The sequence below is a fragment of the Primulina eburnea genome, chromosome 5, assembly GCF_022965805.1.
Source record: "Primulina eburnea isolate SZY01 chromosome 5, ASM2296580v1, whole genome shotgun sequence".
Taxonomy (NCBI): Eukaryota; Viridiplantae; Streptophyta; class Magnoliopsida; order Lamiales; family Gesneriaceae; genus Primulina; species Primulina eburnea.
In genome coordinates this window covers 37,398,653-37,409,625 of record NC_133105.1, presented here as the reverse complement: position 1 = coordinate 37,409,625, position 10,973 = coordinate 37,398,653, and the positions used below count along the sequence as shown (strand labels likewise).

At 39.3% G+C, this 10,973-nt stretch overlaps 1 non-coding gene across 1 annotated transcript; it reads left to right on the top strand.

The window, feature by feature from the left end:
- Positions 1-2,378: 2,378 nt before the first annotated feature.
- Positions 2,379-2,489, top strand: LOC140833231 (small nucleolar RNA R71). The gene has a single exon (XR_012118363.1). It is a non-coding gene; the product is annotated as a small nucleolar RNA R71 (small nucleolar RNA).
- Positions 2,490-10,973: the final 8,484 nt, after the last annotated feature.

The window sequence follows — 10,973 nt, the reverse complement described above, 5'->3', positions numbered from 1 at the left end:
TACCGTAGGGACAAGTGAAGGTAGTCTTCTCTTGATCCTCCGGTGCTATGACAATTGATTGTAACCTGAATAACCATCTAGAAAGCAATAATAATGATAACCACCTACTCTATCAAGCATCTGGTCAATAAAGGGAAGAGGGGATCTTTCCTAGTCGCATCATTCAATTTCCTGTAGTCTATACACACTCGCCAACCAGTCACTGGACGAGTTGAAATCAATTCGTTATTCTCATTTCTAACTACAGTTATGCCTCCCTTTTTAGGCACTACTTGTACTGGTGAAACCCAAGAACTGTCAGATATAGCATAAATAACACCAGCATTTAGCAATTTTAATACCTCAGCCCTCACAACTTCTTTCATGGCTGGATTCAGCCTCCTCTGATGATCAACATAGGGGGAATAGGACTCCTGCATCAAGATTTTATGCATACAAATAGGGCTAATCCCCTTTATATCAGCAATTGTCCATCCCAAAGCAGATTTAAATTCTCTCAACACCCTCAACAACCTATCTTCTCATCACTAGTAAGAGCAGAAGATATAATTACCGGATGTGACGAACCCTCGTCTAGGAAAGCATAGCACAAGTGACTCGGTAAATCCTTCAATACAGGGGATGCTTTTGGTACCTCTTTACTTGCCTCCGCAAGTAACTCTTCAAGTGGGATCACTCTTTTCCTTAGGTAGTGTATTGAGAGCAAGTAACTCCTCTGCACATCCCAATCATCTTCATCTAGTGTAGAAGCTAATTCCAACAAGCATCTCTCCAAGAGTCTTTTGTCAACTTTCCTGCACCAACATGAGATACACATGAATCAATTATATCAATACTCTTACAAGTACTTACCTCATTTGGTCATTTGATGGTGTTGTAGATGTTGAACACGACTTCATCTCCACCTTACTCTCAATGTGAGCTCGCCCTTGTGCACATCAATCAAGGCTTCCCAGTAGCTAGGAATGGCCTTCCAAAAATAAGTGGCGTCTCCTGGTCTTCTTCCATATCTAAAATTACAAAGTCAGCAGGGAATATGAATTTGTCTACCTTTACCAGCACATCCTCTACTATCCCTGGTGATAGGTAAGTGATCTGTCCGCCAGCTGCAAAGTAATAGTGCTAGGTTTCACCTCGCCAAGCTCCAAAGTCCTGTAAATAGAAAAAGGCATTAAATTATACTAGCACCCAAATCACTAAAGCTCTATTTACTCTAGAACCACCAATAACACAAGGAATAGTAAAACTCCCTGGATCTTTGAGTTTCTGTGGTAATTTCCTTTGAAGTATTGCACTGCACTCTTCAGTCAGCTTTACGGTCTCAATTCTTGAAGTTTTCTATTCTTGGACATCACATCCTTGATGAACTTAGCATAATTGGGCATTGCTCCAATGCATCGGCAAATGGGATGTTGATGTGTATTTTCTTGAAAATTTCCAGAAGAACTTCGCAAACTGATCATCCAACCCCCTTCTTCTTGAACCTCTGTGGATATGGAAGATTTACCTTCGGTAAAGGCTGCTGTTTAAGTACTTTTCTCAGGCTCCTCTACTTTCTCTTCTCTAACACTTGCACTCTTCTCCTCATCTCCTCAACTGCAATCTCTAACTTTCTTCAGTAGGCTCTGGGATCCCAATTTCCTTGCCACTCCTCAGTGTGACAGCTTTGCACTGTTCCCTAGGATTCACCTCGGTATTGCTGGGAAACTGTCCTCGATTCTGATCTTTTAAAGCATTGGCTAGTTGCCCAATCTGTGTTTCCAAGGATTTCATCGTGGCACCCATATTACCCATGTGCGTCTCCATGTTATCAAGACGAGACTCAGTTCTCGCCATTCTCTTCCCAGACTCAGTCACAAATGTGCCAACTAGATCTTCAAAAGATGGATTTCCTTCCCCTTTTTGTGTGTTGAACCCCGGTGGGGGATTCAACACGTTCTTGTTGTTTGCATAAGAGAAATTCTCGTGATTCCTCAAACCTGGATGATAAGTATTAGGGGGAGGATTACCTCGATAACCTCCAAAGCCACGGTTGTTGATGTACTGAGCTTCCTACATAACTGGCTCTTCCTCAACAGTCACCAATGCTACCTCAGACGTAGATTGGCTTGGCTTGTTCATCGCTGCAATCTGTGCGGTCAATGCCGAAACTTGTGCAGTAAGTGATGTGATTGGGTCTACAGCATACACTCCAGCAGGTTTCCTTGATCCAGATCTTTCACTCGGCCACTGATAACTGTTGATGGTCATCTGTTCAGCAAATCATAGGCCTCATCAGGTGTTTTAGAAAAATAGTACCTCCGGCGGCTGCATCCACATTCCCTCTAGTTGGCCTATCTAAACCATTGTAAAATAACTCAATCTGCACCCAATCTGCATAGCCATGATTCGGGCACTTCCTGAGTAATTCCTTGTATCGCTCCCACGCCTCATATAATACCTCAAATTCTCTCTGCCTGAAGTTGGTGATATCTATTTCAGCTGAGCAGATTTAGCAGGAGGGAAGTACTTTGACAGAAACTTCGTAACCAAATCTGCCCAAGTAGTAACACTTCCCAGCGGTAGAGATTGGAGCCAACTCCTTGTGTGATCCCTAAGAGAAAACGGAAACAGGCGCAATCGAATAATTTCGTCAGAAACACCGTTAATTTTTACCGTATCCGTGATCTCCAGAAAAGTTCTGAGGTGAAGATGGGGATCTGCGGTGGCTGCTCCTCCAAATTGGTTCTGTTGAACCATATTGGTGAGTGCGGGCTTTAGCTCGAAATTATTAGCAGCAATAGTTCCACGAGATATTCCAGAGTAGTGAGCGTTTATGACTGGGCGGAAATGTTCTCTGACTGGCACCTCTCTTGGGAGCTCATTCTGATTATCTCTGTTTTCAGCCATTGCTTTAATTTGGTCTCTCCTTGCTTTCCTTAATCTCCTGGCAGTTCTTTCGATTTCCGGATCAAAAATCAGCAAGTCGGGATTTTGAAATCTTTGCATGCACTGCAAAACAAAAAGATTATAGATTAACAAACAAATAAAATAAAATAAAATAAAATAAAGTCTAAATTAAAGTAAAGACTAATTAGTAATGATATCAATATGCAATTAAATAGTTACTCCCCGGCAACGACGCCAAAAACTTGTAGCGTGTTTTCGCTACCGCAAGTATACGGTGTCAAGTTTTAGTACTGGTTAGAGTACAGATATCGATCCCACGAAGAGTAAATATTTAAAACTGTATATTAATTACCACAATTGACATAGCTCAACTTTATTTAAACAAATCAAATAGTTGGTTTAAAATCAATTCATATAAAATAACAATTCCTGTAATTCTAGCACGCAGCAGAAAATTCACCGAGGAAATAAATCTAGAGATATGATTTCGTCGAGTCTCCCCTATGCTAAATTAACATTGACTAACATTTAATTAAATAGCACCATGTTTATTAACAAAAAACTCACAATATTTTCTATTGCCTCTGTCGAGTGTTAAATAGAAATGTACTACATATTACTAATTTTAATATGTCTATTCAAAATCACGTAGCATGTAATAAAAGTAAACAAGGTTCTTTTATGGATTAGTCAGAGTTATACGTCTTTTGCACGTTATAAATATCTAACGATGTGATTTTTTCTGTCCTAATTTCAATCCCCTCTGTCGAGTGTTAGATTTCAATTATGTGATCAATCGAATTATGGCCAGTAATTCAAGAGCATTAAAGCAAGAAATCACAATAAACACGATGAAATAATTCAATGAAAATTCAAATCGTCATTAACATAGGTTCCACCACGACTACATCAATCTCTATAAAATAAAATTAGTTCATGCTCAAATCAAGATCACAATGAAACCTGTTTATGATCATTAAAACGTAAAAACAAAGAACCGAATTAGAAACGTGTTGAAGGGAGATAAAAGTGCGTCTCCGTGTCCGGATTTAGCGTCTCCAGTCTCCGTTCTTCGCGTTCCGTCGTTGGCTCTCGTGTTTCCTTCGCACTCTCTGATGGAGGCTGTTTCTAAATATTTTGGAATCCCCCTAAATCCAACGCCGAAACCTATTTAAATCTGGAACTCGCGTCGCGCGCATATGCGCGCTGCTCTCGGTATTTCTCTTCTTGGGGCATTTCTCGCGCATATGCGTGCTCTTACTCGTGCATATGTGCGAGTCTCACTGTATGGGCCGCGCATGTGCGCGGATTTGGGGGCGCATATGCGCCAATCTTTCTGCCCGTGTTGCGCATGTGCGCGGGAATACGTCGCGCATGTGCGTGGTGGTCACTGCTTGTATCGCGCATGTGCGCGAAATTAAGCCGCGCATGTGCGCCGTTGCCTTGCCCTCGGCTCCTGTTTTTCTCACCCTTCTTCTCATAATCACCATTTTAATGCATTTTCATGCCCACGTCGTAGTCGTACCTAAGTTCCCGCACTCACACCAAAAACAACGCGGAATTCATAATTTTGCCCAAAAAGACTAACAATCTGTATGAATTATAAAGATAATTTAAGTGCATAAAATGCACTTATCAAAACAGAATAGGGCTGAGCGGCCCAAACAAATGAGGTCTATGTCAAAAGATATCAGGCTCAACATGATATGTCATGCATAATATGCCAAAGCAGTAAAACATGTATCATGCAACAGATAAATATACAGTATATAAGTGTGTATACTACGCTTGGAAATCTCAGTAAGTACATCACGTACCTCACTAAAACAATCTGACAGAAAGCTCTGAACCTAGACAATACCAACATAATAAAATCACTAACAAACCAGATCAAACATGCTACAAAGATCTCCCTAATGATCCTTAAATCACTATCTAAGGATTTAAGATTATACCTGCGTCCGTCGTCAGCCCGCTGATGATGTCTCGATCTCAGTTCACCGACCCCTTCTCGAGTCGATACTAGCTCCGAAACTTCCCGACACCAAAGTGCCCTAGAAACGGGCTAGAAAGCCTAAGGTACAACTAGAACTCTCTCTGAAGAATGCGGTGAAGGAAACAAAAGAATCGGCTTCCATTTATAGGTTGCATCCGCACTATTTCAGAAAATCCGAAAAAATCTTATCTGCCACGTGTCAGAATCTCATTGGTCTAGTTGGATTTCTCGAGATAATGTAATCCGAAGTAGCTCGGGTTATTCATTTAAAATTCGGTGGATACCAACAGTTTAATCCAGAATTATCAATTCCTTAATAATACTTAATTAACAACTCATTAATTATGTCTTAATTAATACTTCATTCAAAAAAAATATTCGGGTCATTACAGACAGAGCGCTTGCCGCTTTACCAAAAGCTATAACTGGTGGTAATGGTGCAACTCAAATATTTTAAACCGCACAGCAGCTCAAGCACCATCAATCGCTCTACCAAGCAGGGACAATTATTGCACCCAACAATCTCCCTCCCAATAATTGCATTCCTTGCAATCAATGAGAATCGAACTCGTGACCTTGACTCTGATACAAATTGTAGGACCGAGCGCTTGCCGCTTTACCAAAAACTATAGCTGGTGGTAATGGTGCAACTCAAATCTTTTAAACATCACAACAGCTCAAGCACCACGGTTCGATCGCTCTATCAAGTATGGACAATTATTGCACCCAACATTTACGTTTGACGATTTGAGTTATTTTCTATATCTTTCAAATATTAGTTGGTTGTTTTATTTTAAAAATGGTGCAAAAAGATTTTATATATTTGGTAAGGTTCGGCCGAAATCATGAAAGTTTTTTTTTATAAAAAATTCTAGTACTTTTTAACTAAAAAGAATAGTAGACGTTTCAGTTGGTATCAGAGCCATGTTCTGTAAAGGGTTGTGCAACCATCAGCACCCGGAAGATCAGTCGTCAAGCCTCAATTTGTAAGTTTTACATGCTTTATATGATTTAATATGATGTTACCTGCATGATGACTTGAATAATATGTTTACGTAACATTTTTACTAGCTTTTTGAGTATATATGCTTTGCGTGCTTAAATTGCTAAATTAAATAGGATATGTAACATGATTAGAAAACTTAGATTTAAATGCATGTTGGTTACGTTAGAATTTGTAAAACGTTCAGATAAAATGCCTCCTAGACGTGCCCCTGTTAATGAGAATCAAGCCGAGAACATTGTGAACCATCAAGGTAATGTTAATACACCCCCGCCTCCAGGGATGCCGCTACTCGTGCGATAGAGGGGATGGCTCGTTTCTTTGAGCAGCAGTTACAGCAGTGTTTACAGCAGTTACATAATACACCTAGGCCATAGCATGACATATATGATCAGTTCCGGAGGCTAGGGCCGAAGGAAATATCTGGCAGCACCGATCCCTTTGCTGCCGAGGCTTGGATATGTGCACTCGAGGTACACTTCCGTTATCTGAACATGGGGGATGCTGACCGTGTGAGATGTACCACTTACCTGTTTAGAGATGATGCTTCTTTATGGTGGGAAGGAGCGGAGCATGATATTGATATTGCTACTCTTACTTGGGCTCGTTTCAAGGAGATATTCTATGAAAAATTATTTACTGCTGATGTTAGAAGGAGGCTGAAGAGGGAGTTTATGAGCCTCCGTCAGGGAGACTTAACTGTTGCTGAGTATGTGAAGAAATTTGATAGGGGTTGTCACTTTGTACCCCTTATTGCGAGAGATCCTGTAGAGAAACTTAGACACTTCATGGATGGACTACGACCCACCATACAAAATAATGTTATCATGATGCGCCCTTTGGATTTTGCCACTGCTACTACTTATGCATTCCAGTCTGAGCATTCCTTAAAGGACATCGAGTTTGAGATACATCGCAAGAGGCAACAACACCAAAATAACAATTAGCCAAACTAGAACCATATAAGGGTCCTCCTAGACCTTAAGGGCCTCAAAGTCCCCAAGGTCGAGTCAAGAAGCAAGGACAGCAAAGGCCACAAAATCCTGGAGCACCAAAGCCTCCTGAGAGGCACCATGCAAGGAGTGCAATCGCTTACATCTTGGCAAATGTGAATGGGGAACATTCAAGTGTTTCTTCTGCAAGGAGAATGGGCACAAGGCTGGAGATTGCTCGAAGAGGAAAGCACCAACTGTGGGATGAGCTTATGTTATGAATGCTGAAGAAGCTGAGGAGGAGGCATACACTACACTCATTACGGGTAACCTAGTCGTTTAACATTTTTATATTGCTCTTATTGCATAAGATGTTAAATTGGTTATTATAATTGAATTGAGATCAAGTTTAATCTAGAGGAAATTAAGTTGCACGTACTACCTTAGTTGGATTTAAGATATGATTTTAGAAACCATAGAAATGGTATTTATTTTGACCTTAATTTATGTGAAGAATGTAATATTTCCAAATAAAAGTTTGGGCCAAAATTAAAGAAAAATCATAATTAAGGGTTGTAAGGGGGCTTCAAAATTTGAGGGGTCTAAGTGCAATTTTTGAAAATATGTGAGGAGAAATATGCTACATTCCGAAATCTTAAGGACCGATTGTGCAATTACCAAAAATTAAAGAACCTTACTGCAATAAACCAAAAGTTAAGGGGCTTTAATGCGATTATCGAATTCTTAAGGGTCAAAATTGTAATTCTCGAAATTTAAGGGACCAAAATGAAACTTTTCAAAAATATAATGATTAAATTGCAAATATCCAAAAATTTGGGGACTAAAATGTAAATTTCGAAAGATTGAAGGGCTAAAATGAAATTTTTGAAGAAATGCTTAAGTTCAACGCATAATATTCACCTAATTTTGGGAGAATAATGATAAAAAATTTCCTTAAGCTTCAACACGAAAAGATGTAAATGACGTTTTCGCCGCTTGGAGGATTATCATTCAAGGTGTGGCAACCTATGCACTACTGGATTCGGGAGCTACACATTCCTTTATCTGAAACCATCATCAAACACTGAATATTATTCCTGAAGATATGGGTTTGAGTTTCAAAGTTTCTATTCCTTTTGGTGATCTAATGCTCCCGTCTAAAATTGTCAAGAATCTGGAGCTTCGTTTATTCAAAGATGTGATCGGGTAGATCTTATTGTGCTTCCTATGCCTGAATTTGATCTTATACTTGGTATGGATTGGTTATCAGCGAATGGAGCTTCAATTTATTTTCGTCAGCGATCAATATCTATTCGACCGCCTAGTGGTAAATCTTTTGTCTTTGAGGCGGCGAGGAACAAACAAATTCCGCACATTATCTCTTGTCTTTGTGCGAGGAAGCTTATTAAACGTGGATGCCAAGTTTTTCTAGCATGTGTCACTACCGCACATGCTACTATTAGTCAGAAATTAGAAGATGTTGATATTGTCAGAGATTTTCCTAGCGTCTTTCCCGAGGACGTTTCTGGAATTCCACCCGATCGTGAAGTGGAATTCTCTATTGAACTAATGCCGGGAAATGTTCCTATATCTAAAGAACCTTATCGTCTAGAACCCGCTGATATGAAAGAATTAAAAGATCAAATCCAAGAACTGCTAGACAAAGGTTTTATTCGCCCTAGTTATTCTCCGTGGGGCGCACCGGTATTATTTGTGAAGAAGAAAGATTGTAGTATGCGTCTATGCATTGATTACCGATAGCTTAATAGGGTCACTATCAAGAACAAGTATCCACTGCCAAGAATTGAAGATTTATTTGATCAGTTACAAGAAGCATCGATATTTTTTTAAAATTGATCTGCGTTCTGGATACTATGAATTGAAAGTAAAAGAATCCGGTGTTCACAAGACAACATTTCACACTAGATATGAGCACTATGAGTTTATGGTCATGCTTTTTGGGTTGACCAATGCACCAGCGATCTTCATGGATCTTGAAAGGATCGGTTAGTAGGTGATAAGTGTTTAGAAGGAGGGGGGTCGAATAAACACTCGCTGATTCTAAATTTTTTTAGGGTTCAGTTTAATGACAAACTGACACTCGGTATCTCGTCAGTTGATAACAATCAGTTTAACTGAAAAACAGTTGCGGAGGTAAACTGACTGAAAGATAGAATAACTGATAGTAACTGAAATAAAAAGCACACGATATGTTTCTGGATGTTCGGAGAATAGAATAACTCCTACGTCACCCCTTCTATAACGAAAATAGGATTTTCACTAAAAGACTTTGAGCGAATACACACATTGTACTGACCCACTTCAGTTTGGACTTAACATTGCCAAACTGAAACTCTTAGTTCACAATAATTTTACAGTGTGACTGAATATAACACAACTGAATGAATCTTAACAAAGATTTCAAAGTGCTAGCAAGTTCGTAAAAATAGCCTTGATTTCTACTGATAAATCTGATAAGAGTGAGCTTTTGATATTCAAATACGAGTGGTGATTTTAGCAGAGTAACAGCAAGCTTGATTAGAATAGTAGATCGCGTGTTGTCTTTTCAGCTGCCTTCTTCACCTATTTATAGGCTTCCCTCTCAATGGTAATATTAAATAACATTTGAATCTTTATATTCGTTAATTGTCACATCAATATTCTCTGACATCCGTACACTGCAATCTCTGAAATGCGGAGTTCCACTATTAGTTGCAGCCTGTTGTACTATTTGTCAGTTGTCGTTCTCAACTGATGACGTGTTCAACTGGGAGATCAGCTGAAAGATACTTTGCTTGAAAACTCATAACTGATTGTTTTCAGCTGATCAGTTCCCAACTGACCAGTCAGTTAGATTTTGCTTCAACTGATGATGTGGATAATATTTAGCTAGTACACATTAATCTTTAGCTAATGACAACTAATAGTTGTAATATTTGAGTCAGTTAAGCTCGTTGCCTTTGATCAGTTATTCTAAGACGTTTCGAAGCTTAGTTTGTCAAATCACTGAAATTTAGTTTCCAACAATTTCCCCTTTTTTGGTGATTGACAAAACTCAGAATATAATAAACTGATCTTTTGAAGTAAAAGAATTCTTTGAATTGTAGATAAAACAATTTCTAGTGTACATATTCGTACAAAGAAAACAAATAATCTTCAACAAAGAACTGACAAAAATGTCTCTTCAGTTGTATCCTCTCTTATTCTTTCATCAACCTAGCTGCTTCCCCCTTTTTGTCAAGCACATTGACCTTGAGAGATAGAATCCTAACATCAGCTGCAATGTCTTTGACAGCAGTCAATACAGTAGTCTGCAGCAAATCGATTTTCTTTGAGACAGATAGCTCCATGGATTCAAATCTCTTGCTGATTGAGTCTTGAGTAAGAGAAAGACTTTCAGCTAGGCCTCTGTTCTTTTTAAGCTCGTCGATTGCAAAGGAGATGGAAGTCACAGCTATTTGAATAGATTTCAGTTTTCCTGAATTAAATTCATTGGAGGAGTTCAACTTCAGAGAATGAGAAAGCTGAGTGCTTTGAATCACCTTTATTTCTTGAATTATTTTGGACACGTTGAGTTGAATGTCCTGAATTTCTTCAAGGACCAAATCCATATCTGATGATGGATGAAGAGATACTGGTCCAGACGGCCCTTGTTCCTGTTCCTTGGTAGATTGATCAAAATCACCAAAGTTAGGTTAGAAACCTCTGTTTCCTCATGTCTCAGCTCTGGCACATCTTTCACACTGACTTCTTGTTGAACTGGAGGAGAAGAAGATTGATTAGGTGCAACAAATGGACTGTCCTGCTGATTCAGTTGTGGATCTGCGGTAGTTTCAGTTTGATGGTCAGTGATTGGTGATATTGATGGTTGGTCAACTTAAACTTGTTGCAAGTCGTCAACGAGCCACCGAGCCTCCTCAGTGACAACATTTTCTACAATAAGATCAACAGTTGATTGAATTGGCACATCAGTTTGAGCATCTGTAGCTTCTTGTTCTGTTTTAATATCAACTGATTCCGTTGTAGGCACATTTTATTGAAATTCTCGGGTGACTGACTGAATGATCTCAATCAATATTGGCAAGTGTTAAGTCAGTGTCCGAGTAAAGTTGAGGACCAGCAGAAGAAGATGGTGGCACATCCTAAGTTGGTT